Source organism: Sturnira hondurensis, unplaced genomic scaffold, assembly GCF_014824575.4.
Source record: "Sturnira hondurensis isolate 20B ecotype Veracruz unplaced genomic scaffold, ASM1482457v3 Scaffold0021593, whole genome shotgun sequence".
NCBI classification, from domain to species: Eukaryota; Metazoa; Chordata; class Mammalia; order Chiroptera; family Phyllostomidae; genus Sturnira; species Sturnira hondurensis.
Genome location: NW_028094224.1, coordinates 171,853 through 183,114, shown reverse-complemented (window position 1 = coordinate 183,114; position 11,262 = coordinate 171,853). Strand labels below are relative to the sequence as shown.

The 11,262-nt window shown below is 47.0% G+C and overlaps 1 pseudogene; it reads right to left on the bottom strand.

Annotated features, from left to right (window-relative positions):
- Nucleotides 1-290: 290 nt before the first annotated feature.
- On the bottom strand, nucleotides 291-10,772 carry LOC118977915 (histone-lysine N-methyltransferase PRDM9-like; annotated as a pseudogene).
- Nucleotides 10,773-11,262: the final 490 nt, after the last annotated feature.

Genomic DNA, 11,262 nt, shown 5'->3' with positions numbered 1-11,262 from the left:
AAGAGCCAAGAGAAGCCAAGGGAGGAGGGGTAGGGAGCTGACTGGGAGAAAGGGCCCTTTCCAGGAGTCTGGGGAATTCCCTTCCTGAGTGAGTCTGTCTCAAATCCCTCTCTTTGAGGAGTAACAAAAGTAGACTGATTCCACATTTACAGGAGTTGAATTTCTGTGGCTGAGAATATGAGTTCCTTGTGGCTCTTTAGGAACGCTCTGCTTTCAGTGATGGTGAAAATGAGATGTGTATGGAGACAAAACGTTTTAGAATAGGTTAAAGAACCATGAACGAGTTTCAGGCTGACATCCCCATATCACTATGGAACTGTTTGTCCACTTCATCTCTTGTAATAAAACCGGAGGGTTTGTTTAACCAGTTACTTCTCTACTAATTACAATCTTGGGGAGAGTAAGGGGCTGTGGACTTTCTATGGCTATTGCTATGTGACTTAATGCTAATGACTCACTCACTCCTGCTGCAAACATGGGGCTTCTCCCCAGAGTGTGTCCTCTGGTGTTTGATGAGATCTGACTTGCATGTAAAGCCTCGTCTGCACTCCGAGCAAACATAGGGCTTCTCCCCAGAGTGTGTCCTCTGGTGTGTGGTGAGATGTGTCTTGCGTGTAAAGCCTCGCCCGCACTCCGTGCAAACATAGGGCTTCTCCCCAGAGTGTGTCCTCTGGTGTCTGATGAAATCTGACTTGAATGTAAAGCTTCGCCCGCACTCCCTGCAAACGTAGGGCTTCTCCCCAGAGTTTGTCCTCTGGTGTGTGATGAGATGTGATCCATCATTTAAGTCTTGCCAACACCTTCCATGCTCGATCGTTACAATTCTTGACATTCCTACTTTTACAAAGAACTTGCCTGTATCCTCTGGACTCTCTCTCTGGTCTCTGCTAGGCTCTTCCTCCATCATTCTCTCATACTCACTAGAGCTACTCATTCCTTCTTTGGAAGGTTGAAAAAAGGGTCTTGAGATTCTCGTGTGACTGATCCTTTTAAGCAAAGGTTTGGATCTTCCTTTGACCTCTTGACCTTCAGGTTTATCTTTCCAGCTGTGTGTACTAGTATGTTGCTGCTGCTGATTCTGATCCTCTGGACAGGGTTCCTCTGCTTGGAGGTGTTTTCTTGCAGATGTTCCCGGGAGAAACTGAGAGGGATGATTGAATTTCATGTGTTGGCTGAGGAATTTCTGACTGGAGAAGGCCAGAGAGCAGGAGGGACATGGGTGCACCTCTGGCTTTGGTTCCGCTGAAAGAGAAAGGTTTGGTCAGGGCAGATGTTGATGAGAATATCTGCGTGGATTTCACTCCCTGTGTGGGTGGAGCTGCAGGGACCTTTGCCATCTATAGGTATCTTCTAAGTCATGTTCAAGAGGAAAACCACAGGCCCCAACTAAGAATTATTTCTCTCAGTTTTCCAAAATAGTAAAATGAAATGTCCTTCCTCAAGCCTCACACCAAATATTTATGCTTCATCTCATTCAGTGTTAGACTATTTCAAATACACTAAGACCTGTTTCAAAATATTTCAACCACATTTCTTACACGCCTGACTCTGGTTCCTCTCTGGCCAGTGTACATGCTCTCTCACTTGGAGATGAAGTAATCTGAGGGGATTCCCCACTGGAGTTTATTTTCTAAAAATTAACAAAGCTTAATCAGAACAGGGAACACACCACTCTACAGCTGACAACCGCACACTTGCACTCAGGAAAGTCCCCAGTGTCTCAACTCGGATCATCAGCACTGCATCTCCGGGCTGCTAAGCATCTATCTGAACTCTGTTCTTACCCTCTGTGCTGAGAAGATACCTGAGTGACCCTCAGCCAATCCAACACTGCACCTCTTTTCTTCTCTGCACTAGCTGCTCCCTCTGCCTGGGATCCTCTGCCCGCAGGTATTTTTGTAAATGTTGTCTCCTGAGAGAGCCCTTCCCAGACGACCTGCCACACACCTCCCCTCACACTAATCCCCAGGCACTTGTTTTAGACTAGTTTTCTCCAAAGCACCAACTGTTGTATGGTATTATGCACAGGCAACCATGTGTGCCTGGGTTTCCCTCCTTCCCTCATCAGCTCAAGAGCAGTGATTCTGATCCTTACATTAATCTGTATTTCCAGGTCCCAGGACACTGTGCACCACAGAGTAGGATCTCTCATGATGATTCACTAAAATGATGAACCAATGTGCACTGCCTGAATGGTGTGGCTTGGTGGGTTCGGTGTTGTCTGAAAACTGAAAGGTTACAAGTTCAGTTCTAGTCAGGGCACATGCCAGGGTTGTGGGCCAGTTGCGGGTGTGCCATAGACAACCGGTTAATGTTTCCCTTGCATATTGATTTTTCTTTCTCCTTCCTTTCCACTCTCTGTAAAAATAAATAAAATCTTGTTTAAAAAAATTTTATGTATTTATTTATTTTCAGAAAAGAGGGAAGGGAGGGAGGGAGAGGGAGAAAAACATCAATGTGTGGTTGCCTTTCACATGCCCCATACTGGGGATCTGGCCCAAAGCCCAGGACTATGCCCCCGTGGGAATCAAACTGGTGACTCTTTAGTTCACAGGCCGGTGTTCCATCCTCTGAGCCACGCCAGCCAGGACAAAATCTTTCAGAAATAATGAATGCCTACAAACAAAAATGTATTATTTAGAAGTACGGAGGAAAATTAAGAAATAACTATAAAAGTGGCAGAAAAACTGCGTTGGTTAGAGAACTGGTTGGTGCTTGAAAACTTTTCTTTTTTTGCCTCTCAGTCTTTCAGCACTATATGCAGTTGTGTATTTTGTGTATGAAATATTTTAAAAATACAAATTATAAAAATTTTGCTTAAGAGTCAAAGGCAGATGAATTTCGGAAGCATGTGATTTAAAACTTTACTGACTTTAAGAGTAGATATTACTGTACTTAAGAGTTAGATCATAAATGTTTCTATGGAGAATTCTTTCTTTTCTTTCTGTTTTGAAGAACAGTGGTACCCACCTCTTCCAGCCATGAGCTCTCTCTTCCACTTGCTGCCCCACTTGCTGCCCAGCTCCTGCCCATACTCGTCCCCGCACCAGACCAGTAGCTCACAGCCCGGCCTGACGACCGGGCAGGTTCGGTAGAAAATCTGCCCGTGGTATTGAAAGGCCACCAGGTTCTGCTCTTCATGATCCTGGGCGCAGTTCACATACGTGGGGTTGAGGAAGATGAAGGGAAAGAAAAGCAAAGTGATGAATTCCCAGTACCTGTTACGTCCATGTCCAGTTCCTCACTGATTCTTAAGGCCCTCAGGCTCTGGTGTTGCCCACTGCCCCTAATGCTCCCGGGGAATCTTTGTTCGGTGTCTGAGCATCTACCAGTGTGTCATGTGAATTCCTACCTCCAAGTCCCGCTGGCAGTGTTCATCCTGCCTAATACCATTTTCTAACACCCAGTTCTAGACTTAACCTCCACCATGATTGGCCATAGTATCCAGTGATATCTGGATTCTCCAAACTCTAAATCAAGTTGTCTTACACCACAGAACCTGCTGCTTGATCTCTGGCTCTGCTTCGAAATTAGCTCACTAATTATCCAGCACTCAGCCCATGTCTGTTTTCTCCTGAGAGGCCTTTCTCCAACCCTCCTACCCTTTAGTTAGGGTACCATTCACTTGCCTGCCCAAGATTACCATAGAAAATTGGAAGTCTTTTTGTCTTAGTACAATAAAACAGAACAAGAGTAGTTGATTCACAATCTGTTATCCCTGATAAAAGAGAGCCCTTCTCAGGAAAGGGGCCCATGACCATTCCTCTGCAGGCCTCAGAGCCCAGCTCTAATTATAAGTCAGGATGGTTTCCTGCCCTCATAGGTTTAGGCAACCCTTGGTTTGTGCTATCTTGACACTATGCACTTCCTGGAAATTATAGTTGAATGCTTCTAAAAGCAATTTTTTATGTCTGTCTGCAAGAAGTCCTCCATAAGGACATGGGTTGTGTGATCTGTTTAAGTAATGTATTCCTTCACTTAAACTGGAGTATGGTAAGTGCTTAATTAATGTTCTTTTGATAAATTAAAGTGTAATCCAGGGGTGTCCCTGGATTAACCAGTGTCCCTGGTGAATCTAGGCTCTTCAAGGACCTTTCCAGTGCCCAAATTGTGTCTAATAGAGAGCTTTATATTTTGAGGACATGTGCTATACTTTCTTCCTAAAAGACCCCTGAAATGAAAGAACACTGTATGGAGAAAAAGAGAAAAAAAGGATTAAGGGAGACCACTGAGGGAGGCATGATGAGAGGGACAGATATATGGGCTTGTGGGGGATGAGTGTCCCCTCTGGCACCCAGAGACCTGCTGACCTCACCTCATCCAGTTGGCCCAGGATCTGTCCTTTCCATCCACATACTCATAGCAGTTTCTCCCTTTGACGATCTATGTTTCAGAAAATAAGTTAAAGACCTTTTATTTTTTTGGTGGGAAAGTAATAGTCAGAATTATTTTACTCCACAGTCACCAAAGCTTGTTCAGCCTGCATGGGGATTCAACTGCCAGCTATGACCACGTGATATTTTTCCTACTCATTACCTACACATCTGAGTCTACCTATCCAATCACAGTAGGAATCCCACAAGGGGCAAGCCACTCCTTTGTCTCTGCACCACTTTGCTCCCACTTACTTTCTGATCCTTAAACAGGAGCTCTGTGTTCATGTGAAGTCCAGTCAGTACACAGAGCTAACCACATCACCCCCTCCATGTCTAGCACATAAGAGGTGAGGTCCCTCCAAGCCTCAGAAGGAATGTGGGAAGCCAGAGCAAAGTGGAAGAGGCAAAGACTTCTCACCAGCCAGGAGTATCTGCTCTTGGCTGCCTCTTCATCTTCTGTGATGTGTCCTTCATAAGGGGGCTAAAGTGCAGACCCACAGGCAAATCAGCTGCCTCATTCCACACTCCAAGCCCAGCCTCAGGGATGCCCGATGGCCCGATTCTCAACCCAGGGGGCAGGGTGAGGGCTGAGCGGTGGGGATGCCCCTTGTCCACAGCACTGTCCTTTACAAAAGTAGGGGGCCCATGCACAGCACAGCTTTCGATGAAGAAGTTTTGACACTTCTCACAATTTGGAGGCGAGAGCAACAGGGGTTAGGAAAGGTATAGTGCATGTTCCTGGACACAAAGAACTTCAGAGGGAGTCCAGTACTCACATCATTAAGACTCAATCCTGTACTCCAGGTCACTAGAGGAAGGGAATGATTTGGGGACCAAAGGATTAGATGGAATTATTGTATCATAACTTGTTTTTTAGTGAGGGTCACTTACAAAGGTAGTCATCATCCTGGGGCTCGGTGACCTCTTGGTACATACAGTCCTTTCTTTCTTGTAGGCTGTACATCTTCACGTCCATTTCCTTTCTCCTGAGTTCTAAGTTGGAGAAGAGCAAATGAGCAAGGTTGGTGGGGTCTGGAATGTTAGTTCCCATTTTGTCAGATAATACAATCTCCTTCCATCAAATTATTACCTTCCCTTTTGTATACTCTAGTATTTTACTCCATTAACTATTGGCTCAGAAGACTAAGATGCCACACTAACTACAGATGACTGATTCAATTTTAGTTTCTAGATCTTCCCATTACCAGGTTTACTTGACAGCCTTTCATTATTCATAACATAGTCATTGAGTGCACTTTGTGTGTTAGACACTGAGTAAAGGCCTGGGCACACAACACCAATAAAGTGTGGTTGCTATTATCAAAGATGGATTTTTTTTGGACAACTTGCATGTGTCACCTGTTTTAAATTCAATTTAATGTTTTCAAACAATATGAGTGATGTTTCCTTATCTTCACTTCACACATTAGCATTTGGGAGCTCAGAGAATTTATAGGGTTGCCCAAAGGCCCAGTGGTAACTTCACTCTGTGCAGGCCTTCTGTAGCACTTAGAGGGACTGAACTTTCCAAATCATTCTCTCTTATCCGACTTTTGTCTAGTGTGCTTTCCAAAGGCACATGCTTCTCCAGGAGGTAACACTGATTTCTGGGCCTGCTCTGAGTCACTTGCACTCATCAAATTTGCTGTTACTGATAATTCCTTCAAACTATATTCATTGCTTAATGGCACCCTGAATGTTGCCTTCAATATGAGTCATATATTAAAAGATAACATGTATTGAATTTTTAAGGCCTATCATATAATTTACATGCATATCTTTAATACTTCAACCCTTGGAAATACCTCAGGAGTATGAATATTAGAGGGTATAGGGCCAATGTGGGTAATGAATCCAAGATTACAACTCATGCCTTATGGATTTTCTTTCAACTGTCTCTATAAAATTGAGAGTGAAGGATATTGGAAAGAGAATAAATAAATAGTTGGCAGAAACTTGTGTAGACAATAGCTAAAATGATAAATATTTGCAATACCTTGCAAAGAATATTTGTACTTAGGTTAGCTGGTTCCCACCAATTGTTTGAATAAGGCTGTAGCAGTAGCTAGTTGTCTTTAGTGTCCATACCTATAACATGCTAATTTTTAATGTTATAGTGAATGTGTACTGAAATACTGTTCAACAAAGTGTTCTGTGAATTATGTGATTACAGCATGAATGTGCTATCAATTTACCCCTCATCTCTCTCCATATTTCAATCCCACAGAAATTACCTTCAGCGTTCATTGACCATCTTCTAATTTATTTTGCAATTGTGAAACCATTCATTCAGCAAACATTCGGGGGTCCTCAGGAGCCCTGATCTGGGCCTGTGACCTCTGACATGTCTCAGGTATGGACCAGCCTCTCAAAGAGCTCACAACACAGAGCAGGCAGGCTGAACAAATGATTCTAAACAGGATGAGAGTGGCCTCATTAGAACTTAGAGAAAGCTGCTACTTTATCCTGAAGGGGATTTGAAATCACTTCCAGATGGATGAGTTTCTGTTGAATAGTGTGTAACCTATATCAAATCCTTAAGTCACTTTATTACTTGTTATTCCTCAATCGTGAAACCTGAAGCTCCTCAGGGGTGAGAGATGCTCTTAATTAGAGTGGGAGGCTGTGATCCTGGACATTTTACATTCTTCTTCATCTGGGACCATCCACTGTACAAACTATCTACACATTGTACGCTTTCCTTAGTCAGAGGGTCTTAGTGCATCTCTCACTTCAGCATAGCAGAGAAGAACTTTGGTTGAAATCATCGGTCAGAAGAATGTTGTAATGGCATATGGATAAGACAATGTAAACTTTAGAATACTATGAAAGTTTATTTTTCTAATTTCAAAAAAGATTTTGTTTATTTTTTTGGAAGACAGGAAGGGAGGGAGAAAGAGAAACACTGACATGAGAAACATTGGTCACTTGCCTCTCCCAAGTACCCCAACCGGGAACCTGGCCTACAACCCAGGCATGTATCCTGACCAGGAATCCAACCAGCGCTCTTTTGCTTTGTAGGACGACACCCAACTGAGTCATGCTGGCTAGGGTAAAACTATGAAAGTTTCAATGAGCTCGTAAGTGGTTTAGAGAAGCAACCATGGATTAGATTGCACTACCACTGACACTGTGATGTTAGACATGTAGTCAAACATTTCTGGCCCTGGCTGGTGTAGCTCAGTGGATTGAGCACGGGCCTGTGAACCACACGATCGTGATTCGATTCCCAGTCAGGGCACATGCCTGGGTTGCGGGCCAGTTCCCGGTTCCCGGCAGGGGACACACGAGAGGCAACCATACATTGCTATTTCTCTCTCTCTCTCTCTCCTTCCCTTCCCCTCTAAGATAAATAAATAAATTCTTTAAAAAAATTTCTGAATCTCTGAAAGCTCACTTCCCTCATCATGACTGGTGACAGTTATAGTACGTACCTCTTCGGGTTGTTGTGATGTTTAAGTGAGTTTATTCACATAGAATTCTTAACGTCTGAAACATGAGAATGAAACAAATGGTAGTTACTATTGTTGCTATAGTTGTTAACTATTAAGATGATGATGAGCCCTGGCTGGTGTGACTCAGCACATTGAGCGCTGGCCTGCAGAGTGAAAGGTCAGCAGTTCCATTCTCGGTCAGGGTACATGCCTGGGTTGGGGACCAGGTCTCCCACTTGGGGGAGTGTGAGAGGCAACCTATACAGGTGTGTCTCGCACATGCTTCTCTCCCTTACTTTCTCCCTCTCCCCTCTTTCCAAAAAAATCAATAAATACAATCTTTAAAAAAGATGGTAGTATCGGACAATGTGTTGAAGAGACGAGGAAAAGGAAAGCTGCAGTTCCTAGGATACTTTCTGCATTTCTATCCATGAGGAAAATTTTCTTGTCAACAGGATTTGGGAAATACTGACCTTCTGGTGTTTGCTCTGTTCCCTTCTGAAGGCCACCCAAGGATGCTTTACTGAAAGATGATGAGAAATCAGTGTTTTGGTTGGTAACTGTTCCTAAAATCTGGAGATTCTTTTTAGGGACACAGAACTGTAAATGAGAGTAGTGCAAGAACAATCCATGGATGGTTGGAAAATGTTTTCCGAGGTATCTTTAAGGCCTATGCTTCTACTGGGGCCATCCACTAATTTCATTAGAATGATAAAAAAATAGACAAAGTTTCTTCTACACCTCCTCCTATGTTCATAGAGCATCTATTACATTTATTAAAAAATAAGTTGAGCCCTGGCTGGTGTAGCTCAGTGGATTGAGCACGGGCCTGCAAACCACACAATCGCAGTTCAATTCCCAGTCAGGGCACATGCCTGGGTTGCAGGCCAGTTTCCAGCAGGGCACTCACAAGAGGCAACCATACACTGATATTCCCCTCCTTCTCTCCTTCCATTCCCCACTAAAGATAAATTAAAAAAAAAAAAACAAAACTTAAATAAATAAATAAATAGGCCTCTCCTGAAAAAAATGTAATAAAAGTAACTGCACAGAGACTCCATGTCTTCAACACAACCCTTTCTCTGCTCTGTTGTCTTCGTTCAAACTGGCCTTGTCCAGGCTAAGGGCACTACCAACCCCTCATCTCCTTTCTCTGGTATCCTCCCCGCTGTGCACATACCAGCCATCCACACCCTTCCTTATCATTAGACTCTGGTTGGCATCCACAGTCTGCTGATCACAGAAACAGAATTCTAGTCAAGTTAAAGATCACATCTTGCCTTCAGCTGTGTTTCAACCCAAGACCCATGAAAGTGGACTGACCCCACCAATCAAACACTCATGATATAGGACAGAACAGCACCATAGCCAATATTAGGAAATGATACAGTGATCACCCACTTCTGACCCTGGCCCTCTCTGCAGTTCCATCATCACCATGTTAATACTGTTCCCCGTCTGTCTCCACACAGGCCATGTGGCAGCCAGTTATGGGGACACTCCTCACCATCCAGACCTGTCTCTCTCTCTTGCAATGACAACTCTTCTGAATTTCTTATTCACTTGTATATTCTTATACATTTACTGGTTATTAATGTGTCTATAAATATATAAGGTGATTTTGCACACATGAAAGTTTACAGGCATATCCCCTCACTGTACGACACACTGTTCTGCATCCTGTGTGTTTGCTGGACAAGCAAACCCTGTCCCCTGGTTTTGTCCCGAGATGCAGCCTGACCTACACCAGGTCCGTGTCAGGAGGGCAGCTCTGCCTCCTCCTGCCCCTCACCTCGCTGCCTTGGAGCCCATTCTTCATCGGAGTCCTCAGGGTCCTCCTCGTGGATCTTGGTGGCCTGCCTGCAGTGGTGACATAGAAAAGCTGGTCTCAGGGCCCTGAGACCTGGAAAGAGACGAACCCTTTGTCTGAAAGCAAACAGCCTGGAGGAGCAAAAAGCAGCAGGAAGCCCGTGGGACTGGCTCCGATGGGATGGGAGAGTCTACAGCGAGTTGTGAGCGCTGCACCATCAGCGCCAGCCCTCCTCTGACATAGGAGCAAATTCCCCCACGGGGTCCACGCAGGAGGGAGCCGCCTGAGCCGGGGCCTGCCCAGCAGCCCTGCGGGTTCCCCAGGCCCCTGGGCGGAGCCCCTGGGCACTCGCTACTTGGGCCGGCGAGCAGGTGGAAGTTCCCCTTCACGTTCTGGTACCGGCCTTTCTCCCCGTTGGCAGGGCGCCCAGAGAGGGGGCCGTGGGGCCTGGATGGACCGAGCCGCCAGGGCTGGGCCTTTGTCCCCGCCCCTCCCTCCAGGTGTCACCTCAGCGCGGCCCGGGCCTGAGGCAGCGGCGACCGGAAACGCGCTTGTCCCGGGAAGGGCGGGGAGGCGCACCCGGGGATCCGGAGAGGCCCGCATGGGACGCAGGCGCGGTCCCCGGCCGACCGCTGTCTCTCAGGCCGACAGGCTCGGGGTCCCTGAGGACTCGATCCCGCGGCTTCCGGGCTGAGGACGCTGAGGCCTGGGGGGAGGGGAGGGTCAGACCCCGGCGGCGGAGGAGACTCGGGGCCTCTCATCGAGGGGCTTCCGGGTCCCCGCACGGAGTTCGTTTCCAGGACGACGGCATTTAGCTTCTCTGAGATCGGGGAGACTCGGTCTTTCCGGGCGAGCTGCACGTATGGTGCCCCGAGCTGAGGGGAACTGGGGTTTTCGAGCTGTTTGGGGGTCTAAGCGTGGGGGTCCTGCGGGTTGGCGCACGTGGGCCCCTCGATGCTGAAGGGATTCGGGGCCCCTGGGGATGAGGGCATCGGGGTCTCTCGGGCTGGACTTTGACGGTCTCCGGCTAAGGGTTCCACGTGGCAAGGCTCCCCGCTTACCGGTCAGTTCCCCGGGGCCCCTGCTGCCCTGCCCACCTCGGACCAGCGTCCTCTCCGGGCGCCTGGGCTTTCTGCCCTCGGAAAGAGAGAAGGCGCTGTGTGGAGGGCGGGGGTGGGGGGGGAAGCAGGGGGGCGAGATTCATACCTGGATAGCCACGTGGGAGATGTGGTCCAATCAGTGCTGCGATCCCAGCCCTGCCCACCAATGAGTGGCCAGAAGACGCTGGAAGGGCGGGGCAGGAGGCGGGGCCCCTTGGGTTCCATACTGGCCAGCGGAAGACCCGCCCAGCCCCGCTAGGATTGGCTGCTCTGGGTCTCCAGAGAGCCTGTCACACAGCCTGCAGGGAGGCTTGGAGGTGTCCCTGGCTAGTTTTCCAGCAGCTGGAGGAAACCCGCTCTGCAGGGTCTGGGAGCTCTGAGCCCGGGCCAGTTTTTAGGGTGGATGTGGCCTTCCTGCCACGTGACAAAGTGTCTTTGTTCCACTAGACTGTAGTCGGGATCCCCAACTTTCTTCTGGACCCATCTGTGCCCTCCCTTATCAAAGCCACTTTCAGCAAAAGCTGCATAACCAATGAGGAAAT